Raw genomic sequence first — 12,752 nt, forward strand, 5'->3', positions numbered from 1 at the left:
GGGTGGCGGAGGACAAGTCTCAGTTGCCTCCGCTTCTGAGACCGTCAATCCGCGCATCTTATCACGTGGCTCGCTGTGCATGACACCGCGGAGACTCACAGCATGTGGAGGCTCATGCTACTCTCCACGATCCACACACAACTTACCACACGCCCCATTGAGAGCGAGAACCAATAATCACGACCACGAGGAGGTTACCCCATGTGACTCTACCCTCCCTAGCAACAAGGCCAATTTGGTTACTTAGGAGACCTGGCTGAAGTTGCATTCTATTAATCATAAAACATCTAGAAAAACATGTATTGCTTGTTGTTAGTCAAGTCTTTCGCATGCGCTACGTTAGGAGCACTATTTATGTGGCATGCTTTAGTGAACGTCCATAGAGTTACTGCCCAAAAAGAGCATTCAAAATCAGTCACTTATGAGGTCCCATTTGTGTTTGGATGGTGCCTTAGAAGATAGTTGCCTATGTAGATAGTAGACAGCAAGGCAGCTCACTAGGGTTTATAACAGACATTACTTTGATTCTGGACAGTCCATGATCTGGACGAGTAATTCACACAGGGTGGATTCCAAAACTGAGAATGTACTTAAAACAAGAACCAAAGGGATTTTCTGCACATAAAAGTCTCGACCTATTACATTTCGTCTGAGGTCAGTCTACTGTGGTGTTAGAGAAAACACCTGAAACACACACCCACACACACACACATCTGTTCAGCTTCCCAGAGCTCAGTGTTTAGTAGACATTGGCTGTGACTTGAAACCTAGTGAGCTACCTAACTTTTTCACAAGTGGTCTCAGACTTTTGGACCCTATGCTCCGTTTAATGTGCCTACGATGCCCGAAAATGCCATCTAGGCTGTCAGCTCACTAGGTTTTAAGACACAGCCAACATCAACCTCTCTTTGCTGTTCTGTTTAAGCTCTTTTAAACTTCCATTCTTAAAATGCAGTCTGCTTTCACATGTGGTTTAGAATACACCTTGAAAGTTATTCTCCAATGTTATGTGATTAAAATACGATCACGGGGAATCCCAGCCCACTCGCACATAAAATGACTTCTGATTTCTGTCGCCCACACGGAGAGGAAACAGGGCGAACACTTCCTCTTAACTGGCAAGGCTGGGAAACCTCGTTCATGTCGCTCTGTCTGAGATCTGTGCATCTGCTCTGAGCAGATGTCTTATATTAAACGGATTTGGCAGCTGCATCTTTAATTAGCAGTACAAAAAATACTCTATTCACTGACTCATCATATTTTATTTTAAACTCCTTACACATTCTGAAAATAAAATGCATTTGCTGATTACATGCAAAACACACCACAGGCCTCTTTTTAATAAATATGTTCTTTCCAAACCTGTAATGACAGGTCAGCGTTTTGCTCATATCATTATTTCCAACAATATATATATATATATATATATATATATATATATATATATATATATATATATATATATATATATATAATTTTCTCCCCCCATATCTATTATGTTATTTAAAAATCACTCAAATTTCCCAAAAACCATTCCTTGAATAGACCTCTGCTATGATGAATAATGAATAATATTTCTGTCATTTTGACTTTTTTTCTTTTCTTTTTTTCTTTTTCTGGGGATTAAAGTAAAAAATGTGGTGTCAAAAAAATCCAGAGACAGTAAAAAAAAATAAATAAAAAAAAATAAAACATTTAAAAATATGAAGTTAAATAATTAATCAAAAGTCTCATTAAAAGCTGAGTTTCTTGAACAAAGAAATGTTGACATGCAGTAAGTACTTTAGAATAATCTTTTATAATAATAACAATAATAAAATATAATAAAAAGATCGGAGACAATTTTGTTTTAAAATATTATTAATATCCTTGTGTTAGACCCTCATGACTGTGTGACATTTTTCAAAAAATATCAGATATTTGGACATTTTCATGAAAATACACATTTTCTTTCAGGCCAAATGGAATAACCCTTAGAAAACAAATTGAAATTCATATTGTTTTTCGACGACCCACATGTGTATGTAGGATTGGGTGGTACTGGGACAGGTGGATGTGGAGGCTCTGGTGGAGAAACACCTTCACAGCGTTCAGGACAGGGAGAGAAACTTCAAAGCTCTCAAAGGCAAAGGAAAAGAGGCCGAATGGTTGCCAAGGTAACACGCACACACACACACACACACACACACACACACACACACACACACACACACCTCACCTGTAACTGAAGAGTGTGTATTTTGTATGGTAGCATTTGTGATATTCATGTCAGTAAATTGTGTGTTCAAGAGTTTGTGCTGTATTTATTAATGTGTATGTGTCTGTCCAGCACAGAGAAGGTGGACTGTATCACAGTAAACTATGAGCCGGTCAGAGTGACAGGAGATGACCTCATACAGAAGTTGTTTGATGCTCTGCTGACGTCCCTCAGGAGATCAGTTCAGGGTGAGATGTCATACTAAACACACTTTGCTGCACACACATTGTGTTCGCAAATCAACCGTAAAGGTGAAGGGTGTGTTTTCTAGTGGCACCAAATGAAAACTGCACAAATAATTTCCAAACACTCCTACTGCCCCATTTGCCACACCCCCGTCTTCCATTGCTCATCCAATCAGATTTCAGAGCCAGAACTATACTTTTTACAATAAAGCACTGATCACAAAGTAATTGCGTTTCTGCAACACAAGAGGTATGCTGACCTACAAAACCAAAACGCCATTACTACGACAACACTGAAACTAAGAAGAACGGCTTGAACGTTTTATTGGATTTTCCAGCCAAATGTGGATGATCAAATATTCATACTCAGTTTACTCTGTATCTGTGCAGATGAGCAAACCCCACCTGCCACAGGACAGATCACAGTCGAAAGAGACACAAATTCAGTTTGTACTCAATTTTGACAAAATGTGTAGTTACTGCGTTTTACCTTTGCAGGCAGTACAGTCAGTAGACTTTTCAAAGACACAACATTCCCTACTGCACACACCAAAAAATAAATAAATAAATAAAAAAATAAAAAATTCTTATAAATTCAGGTTGACGGCTCACAAGGGCCTGAGAAACAGCCTTACCTTGAGGTTTAAAATACATGGTGGAGTCTTTAATGCCTCACATGACTGTGTGTTCAGGATATCAGATGGTGCAACACTGACACCTGCTGGTCATAATCTGCACTGCGTGTTCTCACCCACTTAGAAATTCAATCTACCTCTCTCTCTTTCTCTGTGTAACTACACAGGTCACATTCAGGTGATCGACTCATTTGTGTGTGGTGCGATGGAGACACTGTCCATGCACCCTGAAAGCACTGGTGAGACTGGAGAGGCCAGTGCCAAACACAGCCAATTACACACCCAGAAACCAGAGTTACATCACCAGCAAACATGCATACTTGTTCAGATGGATAAACCTGTCTTGTGTGGCCAGACATAAACAGAATATATTCACTGTATATATCTGAGTTTATTTCTAAGGTAATTGCAGTACCACGGCCTGTAAAGACTGTATATTATATAAAATGTATAATATAATATGTTTAGCAGGAATTGTAGAATGTTTTTTTTTTTTTTTATTTGTTTTATTATAAAGATAAATAATAATTATAATAATGTGTGTGTGTGGGTGTGGGTGTGGTGTAGTTTAGTGTGTGGTGTGTGTGTGTGTGTGTGTGTGGTGTGGTGTGGTGTGGTTTGGTGTGTGGGGTGCATGTATGTGTGTGTGTGTGTGTGTGGTGTGTGTGTGTGGGTGTGTGGTGTGGTTTGGTGTGTGGGGTGTATGTGTGTGTGTGTGTGTGTGTGTGTGTGTGTGTGTGTGTGTGTGTGTGTGTGTGTGTGTGTGTGTGTGGTGTGTGAGTGTGTGTGGTGTGGTTTGGTGTGTGGGGTGTGTGTGTGTGTGTGTGTGTGTGGTGTGTGTGTGTGTGTGTGTGTGGTATGGTGTGGTTTGGTGTGTGGGGTGTATGTGTGTGTGTGTGGTGTGGTTTGGTGTGTGGGGTGTGTGTGTGTGGTGTGGTTTGGTGTGTGGGTTGTGTGTGTGTGTGTGTGTGTGTGTGTGTGTGTGTGTGGTGTGGTGTGGTGTGGTGTGGTGTGGTTTGGTGTGTGGGGTGTGTGTGTGTGTGTGTGTGTGTGTGTGTGTGGCGTGGTGTGGTTTGGTGTGTGGGGTGTGTGTGTGTGTGTGTGTGTGTGTGTGTGTGGCGTGGTGTGGTGTGGTTTGGTGTGTGGGGTGTGTGTGGTGTGTGTGTGTGTGTGGTGTGTGTGTGTGTGGTGTGGTTTGGTGTGTGGGGTGTATGTGTGGTGTGGTGTGGTTTGGTGTGTGTGTGTGTGTGTGTGTGTGTGGTGTGGTTTGGTGTGTGTGTGTGTGTGTGTGTGTGGCGTGTGTGTGTGTGTGTGTGGGGTGTGGTTTGGTGTGTGGGGTATGTGTGTGTGTGTGTGTGTGTGTGTGGTGTGTGTGTGTGTGTGTGTGTGGTGTGGTGTGGTGTGGTTTGGTGTGTGGGGTGTGTGTGTGTGTGTGTGTGTGGTGTGGTGTGGTGTGGTTTGGTGTGTGGGGTGTGTGTGTGTGTGTGTGTGGTTTGTGTGGTGTGTGTGTGTGTGTGTGGTGTGTGGGTGTGGGTGTGGTGTGTGTGTGTGTGTGAGTGGTGTGGTGTGGTGTGGTGTGGTTTGGTGTGTGTGTGTGTGTGTGTGTGTGGTGTGGAGTGGTTTGGTGTGTATGGTGTGTGTGTGTGTGTATGGTGTGTGTGTGTGAGTGGTGTGGATTGGTGTGTGTGTGTGGTGTGTGTGTGTGTGTGTGGTGTGGTGTGGTGTGGTTTAGTGTGTTTTGTGTGTGTGTGTGTGTATGGTGTGTGTGTGTGTGTGTGTGTGTGTGTGTGTGTGGTGTGGTGTGGTGTGGTGTGTGTGTGTGTGTGTGTTTCATTGACTCTGTGTGTATGCTACATTTACACAGTTTCATTTCCTCAATGTGAATTTAAATTGTGACAGCAGGGTGAATGAAAGATGAAGACTTTGATTCTCTGCCTGCAAATTAACAGCATTCATGGCAGTCAAATGAAATGAATAAAGAGATGGCAAACATCAATAAAACTCTTTGGTCCATTCATGAGCTTTATTCAATGAAGCTCCAATAAGATAAACTAAATGTTAAAGCAAATTGATGATCTGGAGTCAGTGTTAACAGTGATTATAGCTAATTCTGCTTAAGAGTCACTCCAGCGAGCTGCCGCTTCTGGGCATGAACAATCCATTACAAACACACTTTAACCTCTGTTCGAGGCATACTATTACTATCGCTGAGACTTCTGGTTAGTGATTTGAACAAACCCCTAACCCAAAGTATTACACTTATCATGAAACAAGCACCACTCTCGTGTGTCACTTCCATTTACTGAGAGTTAATTCAGTTTGAACAAACAGAAACTGATGTGTTTTGCTATATAAAATCAAGAGTTGTGCAGATGAAACTGAAGGCTCTGATTCTGGACATCTCAGTGGTCCAGAGTCTGAGAGAGGCTCAGGTGCACAGCACTGATGACTGGATTGGGAAGAAACAGCTGCAGTTTTACATGAACTCAGACCAGAGCTGCTCCATACAGATGGTGGACGCAGCGTTCAGCTACACATACGAGTATCAGGTTTGACACACTCATTCTAGGGTTGTCACAATTTCCAAAATAGTCAAAAAAGTCTGTACCAATAGTAGTAAAAGTTGGCGATTCTCGATGCCAATTTAGATTCTGCAGTAAAAACTGTTGTGCCCGTAAATGCTTGTTATTGTACCCTCAAGTTGTTCCGATTCCGTATGCTGTTTTTTTCTGTGGAACACAAAAAGAGAAATGTATTCCTCCAGTGACCCAAAAGCATACGGCTGAGGGACGGAACAAGAGGGATACACTCTGTCTCACTGTCTCATGGTAATGCTCCTATACTCATTCACACGCCCCTGACGGATAAGTGCTATCTGACGCTGACTCAGGCCATGAATATGGGTTTGGGCGGGAACCCTTACGGTCCCGCGGGAACGGCCAAAACCGAGTCGGTCAAATCGCTAGGAGGACTGTTCGTAAGACAAGTACTGGTCTTCAACTGTGATGAGGTACACACAAACATGCACAAACCTTTCTGACAGATGACATCAGCTAATTGTAGCATCATTTTGGTGTGTATTACAGTATACTGTGCGAAAGTGTCTTATATTTCTGTGTCATAGGGTATAGATGTGAAGTCTATGGGCCGGCTCTCTGCCGTATTGCTGAAAAACTCACTGAAAAATAAGAAACCACCTGCCAACTACTGAATAAAGAGGTGATACACTCATACACACTTTAGCTATGTTCCAAAACCTGCATACTTCAGGCAGCTACCTTCTAAGGCAGCATCCTACCTTAAATGTAACCTTCTAAGTGACTGATTTGGAATGCAAGCAGCAAAAGCAGCTCTCCCCACGTGCAGCGCAGGAGAGACAATGGGCTCTATTTTCGTGACTGTGCTGGGAACACTGTGAGTGTTTGCGCTATCTGTGGGTGTATGCGCACAAACGTTTTGCAGAAGTGGCGCAAAGTGTAATTTGCTATTTTCCTGAGAAATAATTCATTACGCTAAGACGTTTCAAAAGCAGGTCTGTTTTCAGCGCAATGTCTAAATTCAGTTCTTGCGTTTGCAGTTTGCCGTGATACTGTCACTAGGAATATGCCTGACATTCAACAAGGATGCATTTAATGCACAAACGAATGTAAGTCCATATTTCTATTCTTCTAATTCATTGCATACAGTCCATTTACACTTCCAACTTCTTATAAATGTGCTGTCTTTGTTTATATCACTGGTACTTGACAGGGAATGGACTAAATAATAGGTCGCAGATGGTGCAATAACCGGAGAAGAATGGTCGTTGTGTATTAAATCTCTTTCTGCAGAGTGATTTTGTTGTGGACACCAGTCTGGTTGGCACGGTGATGAATGGTTTGTCTCATCTGAGTGGGGTGATAGAGAGAGGACAGTTTGTTGTGGGACTCATCCGCGGTTTGGGAGGAAATCTCAGCCTGAAATCCCGTCAGGTGTTTGCCAAGGAGGTCAGAGCCACACTGCTGTATGGGAAATGTAATTACACACCTGCTCAGCTTTACTGCCCTTCATTTTAATTTAAGACCCACTTCCTGCTCAGATTAATGCTTGTGACCTGTCATAATTTCAAACCTGAGATTTAAAGAAACAGCAGTGTCTCTAACAGGAAAACCTGGTGCTGTAATATTATCTCTTCAGGGGTTGTATTGTACACTTTTCTTGTATTATTGCAGTATAATTTTTCCCATGTAAAGTGTTTGTTAACATGCATTTGCACCTGCATCATATTCTGAAATGACTGTGTGTTTGTAGGTGCTGAGTTGGGCGAGAGAAACCCCTCCTGACCCCCGGAAGCCTCTGGACATATACTGTGACACCACGTCCGGCTGTCTGTGCGTGTGTGGAGGATCTCAGTAACCCTCACAATCTGCCCGTCAAACACCTGACATGCAGAGCAGACTCGACCTCTTCACCCCATACCTCTCGGCCAATCACAAACAGCCGTTCCTGCTAGTGGGACCAGAGTGATGCGGGAAAGGGTAGGACATACTTACACATGTCAGAGTTGAAAACTGCTCAGAATCGAGTTGAGAATGGTTCTTAAATTGCAGTTTAATTCCTGAATTTGAAAATACAGTATTTTCTGGAAATAAAGTCGCACCTGACTATACTGTAAGTCGCACCGGGTCAAAATTCCTAGACTGGTGTCGTGCTGAAATTTGATTCCCTAGTATCCTTATGTTTAGGGGTGGGCTTTAGGGATAGGGACCAATGACTCCCTACTATGGTTAAGGTTAGGGGTGGATGTAAGTATAGGCTTTAGGGATAAGGGCCAATCAGGTAGTGGGGAGTCAAAATCTGGTGGGGAGTCAAATTTTGGCACAACACCGGTTCAGAGGTAAAACGAGCCCCTGTAAGATTACAGTACCTCAGAATTTACACATTGTATCACGGTGTTTTAGGGCTTGTTTTAAATGGGAAAATTTGCTATAAGTAATCGTGTGTATCAGTTTCTCATAATATTTGTATGTTTCATGAAAGTAACATCTGTAACTCCATAGTGTGCACAAATAAACAGCTTTTGTCTGTGAGTAAAACAATATGCCTGTTGTAGTCTATTCATTCATTAACGTTAGCGGCTGTGGATATTTCTGATATTTACAACCCTCTCTGCAATGTATTAATTATCCGGTTCACTGACTGAATGTTTTTACTGCGAGTGTGATGAAATGTCTTTTTATGGGCATGTGAGGAGGTGCGTTTGACAGCGGTCTAGAACAATAATGTTATGATGGACAGAATATTTAAACTGGTTGCATAAAGTTCTTTGTAAAGGCAAAATATTCTGGATTGGCAACTTTAAAATGCTCCTGCCGTCTCTGTGATGTTTTCATCTGTTTTTGTGCACGTGTGTTTGACCAGCCGGCATCAGTTACGTATAAATGATGTACATACAGGACATATATTCCGGAAAATACGGTCATTTGATTTGAGGTGGCAAACAGGATGCAGAATTGTAATTTGAATGTAGGGAATTCATATTATTCACATTCAACTGTTGTAAGTGTAGGTTTGAATAGCATATTTCATTCAGTATGAATTAGCCATAAACATGTTATCATACACACAACATGTGGGGTATTTCCAGAAACATTACATGATATTTAAAATAAATGTTTGAAATACCTCCTATATATATATACTGTATGTATGTGTGTGTGTGTGTGTGTGCATATATATATATATATATATATATATATATATATATATATATATATATATATATATATATATATATATATAATATCATTTAATATAACATAATATAGTGATATAAAATATATATAATGAAATATATACAGTATATATCAGAATTCATTTTCCAGAATGCTCTGTTCAATAGATTTAAAGTTTGATATCAATATTTATTTTTATCAAAACAGTGTTGTGGACATTTTATGGTGCTGTATGGCAAAAATAATAATCTATTTTGATGTGCTAATTGTTTTACATTATTAACTGTACTGACATAAAAAAGAAGAAGACAGTGCACTGATGCATTCATATACAACAGGTCACCATAGTCAAGAATAGGCAAAAATGTTGCTTGAAATTCTTTGCATTGCAATTCAACAAATTCTACAGTAACTAAATTAACTTTCAATTAATGGATCAGAATTCATTCCCCAGAACGCTCTAATTTACACAAGACAGTATATTCCATAATCAATAGATTAGAAATCTGATGTCAATATTTATTTTTATAAACTGTTCTGAAAGGAGCAACATGGACATTTCATGGTGCTTTATTGCAATGAGAAATATGTAAAACAAAAAATTATTCTTCATTATAGAAAAGACATAGACATAATGAGACAATGTTCTAATTATTTAGATTTGGTCACAAAACAAGTTTGACTAATGCAGTTCCTCTGAAGAGTTCTCTGAATTGCAATTCGGTAAATTCTTCTTCCTGTCGTTCCAATTCAACATCCTGTGTAGTGTGGTCAATTTAATTTAAGATTCAATCCAGATCGTTCGCCAACACTGAAAAACAGATGCACACTTCCAGACACAAACATGCACAGATAGCACAAAAATATTTTTATACTGTATCTTGGTGTGTGTAGTGTGTGTGTGTCAGTATGCTCCTGCGCTGTGCGTTCTCTCAGTTTCGCTCCACTCAGTTCGCTGTGGTTCACTGCAGTGCTCAGACGTCGTCTCGTCATGTCTTTCAGAAACATACACATGTTTGGTGATCAGCTCGAACACAAGCCACGTCTACCGACCCAAAGACTGTGAGAGACTGGTGCTCTACCTCAAAGACATCAACCTGGGGCCTGGGTAGCTCAGCGAGTATTGATACTGACTACCACCCCTGGAGTCGCGAGTTCGAATCCAGGGCGTGCTGAGTGACTCCAGCCAGGTCTCCTAAGCAACCAAATTGGCCCAGTTGCTAGGGAGGGTAGAGTCACATGGGGTAACCTCCTCGTGGTCGTGATTAGTGGTTCTCGCTCTCAATGGGGCATGTGGTAAGTTGTGCATGGATCGTGGAGAGTAGCATGAGCCTCCACATGCTGTGAGTCTCCGCGGTGTCATGCACAACGAGTCACGTGATAAGATGCACGGATTGACTGTCTCAGAAGCGGAGGCAACTGAGACTTGTCCTCCGCCAACCGGATTGAGGTGAGTAACCGCGCCACCAGGAGGATCTACTAAGTAGTGGGAATTGGGCATTCCAAATTGGGAGAAAAGGGGATTAAAGAAAAAAGAAGAAAAAAAAAGACATCAGCCTGCCCAAACCAGACAAGTGGGGCACCAGCAACCTCATCGCTTTCCTACAACAGGTCAAAACTCATGTAGAATTTTGTGTACAAAAACAGAGCAAAAGTGTACGCTTGCAACTTGATTTAAACCTTTAAAAACGCTCTGTGCGCATGCAATTTATTTTTACGCTTGCAATTTGAGTTACCCCTTTACAAATCTTACTCAACACATGCAAGTCTTTTAGGTACTAATTTACCTTCATAAATGTCTTTCTTAGGTCTTGATGTATCAGGGCTTCTATGATGAGAATTTGGAGTGGGTGAGAACATACAGATTGTGACACTCACTCACATCGCGCTTCACCTCTATCGTACGCATCTGCACCACTGAGTACCACATACACACACAGCCATTTCTGTCAAATCAGTTCTTTCGAACACTTTGTGTCAATGAAAAACAATTGTTTTAAACAATTTGTCTCCTGTCTTAATAAATTGATTAATATTTATTGTTATTTTGTTTATAGTGTATTTATTGTAATTTTACTATAAGGTTGTTTTTTAACTTCAGGCACTCCCTGTGGATTTCTAGAAAGTAAAGTCTTGTTAAAAGAAATTTCACACTCTCACGTTTTTATAAACAATTTTATTGTGTGGACCTGTCTGTCCACACACGTGTGTTTGCTCTCAGCCCCTAGTCGATGAGGCAAAGTAGGCGGTTGGCAACATTAATTCGGAGTCCCTCTCTGAGATCCGCTCCCTGCGCATGCCGCCCGACGTCATCAGAGATATCCTGGAGGGAGTGCTGAGTCTCATGGGAATATTTGACACTTCTAGGGGAAGCATGAAGAGGTGAGAGAAACATAGAAAGAGAGTGAGAGAAACGGTGGTGTGTTCAGTATCAGGAGTAGACTGTGAGAGGAAGCAAAATCAATATTCATGGGTTATGTTACATTTTAACGGCCGTAACGAAATTAATTCTGGCTGTATTTATGGTGTTTATCTCTTGCTGGGAAATTAAACTGTCACATTGCTTATTACACTTATTACAAAATAAGCATGTTAACATTTACATTTATGCATTTGGCAGACGCTTTTATCCAAAGCGATTTACAGTGCATTTATTACATGGACAATCCCCCCAGAGCAACCTGGAGTGCCTTACTCAAGGACACAATGATGGTGACTGTGAGGATCGAACCGGCAACCTTCTGCTTACCAGTTCTGTGCTTTAGCCCTACGCCACCACATAATTGAAGAGTTAATGGCTTGTTTAAGTGACTTAGACAAGCGAGGAGTTCGTTAGGACATTGCAACGTTTGTCGTACGAAGCATCACTCACGATATCCAGCAGAGCATCGAGGAGCTGCTGCATAAACTAGACATCGTTTGACCCCAAGGTCAGAATCCACCCCACCTTGTTAAACCCAGCGATAAGAAATTCCATTTTACATTATTTCATACATCAAAATCAAAAGCAAGAATTTAGAAGTTGCTTTCTGCATACTGCATTTTTTTTAATTGTTTTTTTGGACCATTAAGATTTTATGGATTGTAATTATTTAATAACAGCACATTTTCTCTGCAATTCTCATTGTAGAATGACAAGCGTGCAAGTGCAGCTGCTGCTCCTCTGGCTGCATGGGCGAAAGCCAACGTTCAGTACTCACACGTGCTGGAGATGATACAACCACTGGAAAGAGAGCATGCAGGACTGATGGAGTCACACACACACACACACACACACACACACACACACACACACACACACGTTTATCTACCTAAATGAGGGCACACCTTACACCTCTGTTGTTTTCATGCAAAGCTATTAATAATAACTACAATTATTTTAACTTAAAAAAACAAAAAATCGAGTTTAATAGCAGAATTCCTGGTGAAGAACGACACCACCCATGATCCTACAGAGAAAGATCCACCAATCAGAGAACTGCAGCAAACAAAGTGCACCAAAAGAGCTCTGCAGCGACAGCCCACTCCCATGATGCACTGTGAATGACACAGTCGAGTTGCTACACTCTCAAACTACTTGAGAGTGTAGAACATTTTGCGATAAAATTAAACTGCACGGTTTCTGTACTTACAATCAACAACTTTAAGTGAAAAGTTTTATGTATTTTTTTAAATATTTTTATTCTGTTACGTCATTCACAATGCTTGATGTTTGTAATGTTTTGCTTCACCTCGGAGCTGGTTGCTTTGGTTCATGACTTACAACTCTTTCATGAACAATGCCTATGGAAGAAATGAATGGGAAATAAGAATGAGTTGAGACGTTGACACGCTCCAGATTATTGACAACGTTTCGACCCAAAATGGGTCTTCGTCAGGTCAAAACACAATAGTCATTTTTTCCCATTTTGGGTCGAAACGTTGTCAATAATCTGGAACGTTTAGCAGTGTGCCAGCGTCT

The 12,752-nt window shown here is 41.0% G+C and overlaps 1 pseudogene; it reads left to right on the forward strand.

The window, feature by feature from the left end:
- Positions 1-12,752, forward strand: part of LOC127429624 (cytoplasmic dynein 2 heavy chain 1-like) — a 94,923-nt pseudogene that overhangs the window by 32,419 nt on the left and 49,752 nt on the right.

This window comes from Myxocyprinus asiaticus, chromosome 39 (genome assembly GCF_019703515.2).
Source record: "Myxocyprinus asiaticus isolate MX2 ecotype Aquarium Trade chromosome 39, UBuf_Myxa_2, whole genome shotgun sequence".
Taxonomy (NCBI): Eukaryota; Metazoa; Chordata; class Actinopteri; order Cypriniformes; family Catostomidae; genus Myxocyprinus; species Myxocyprinus asiaticus.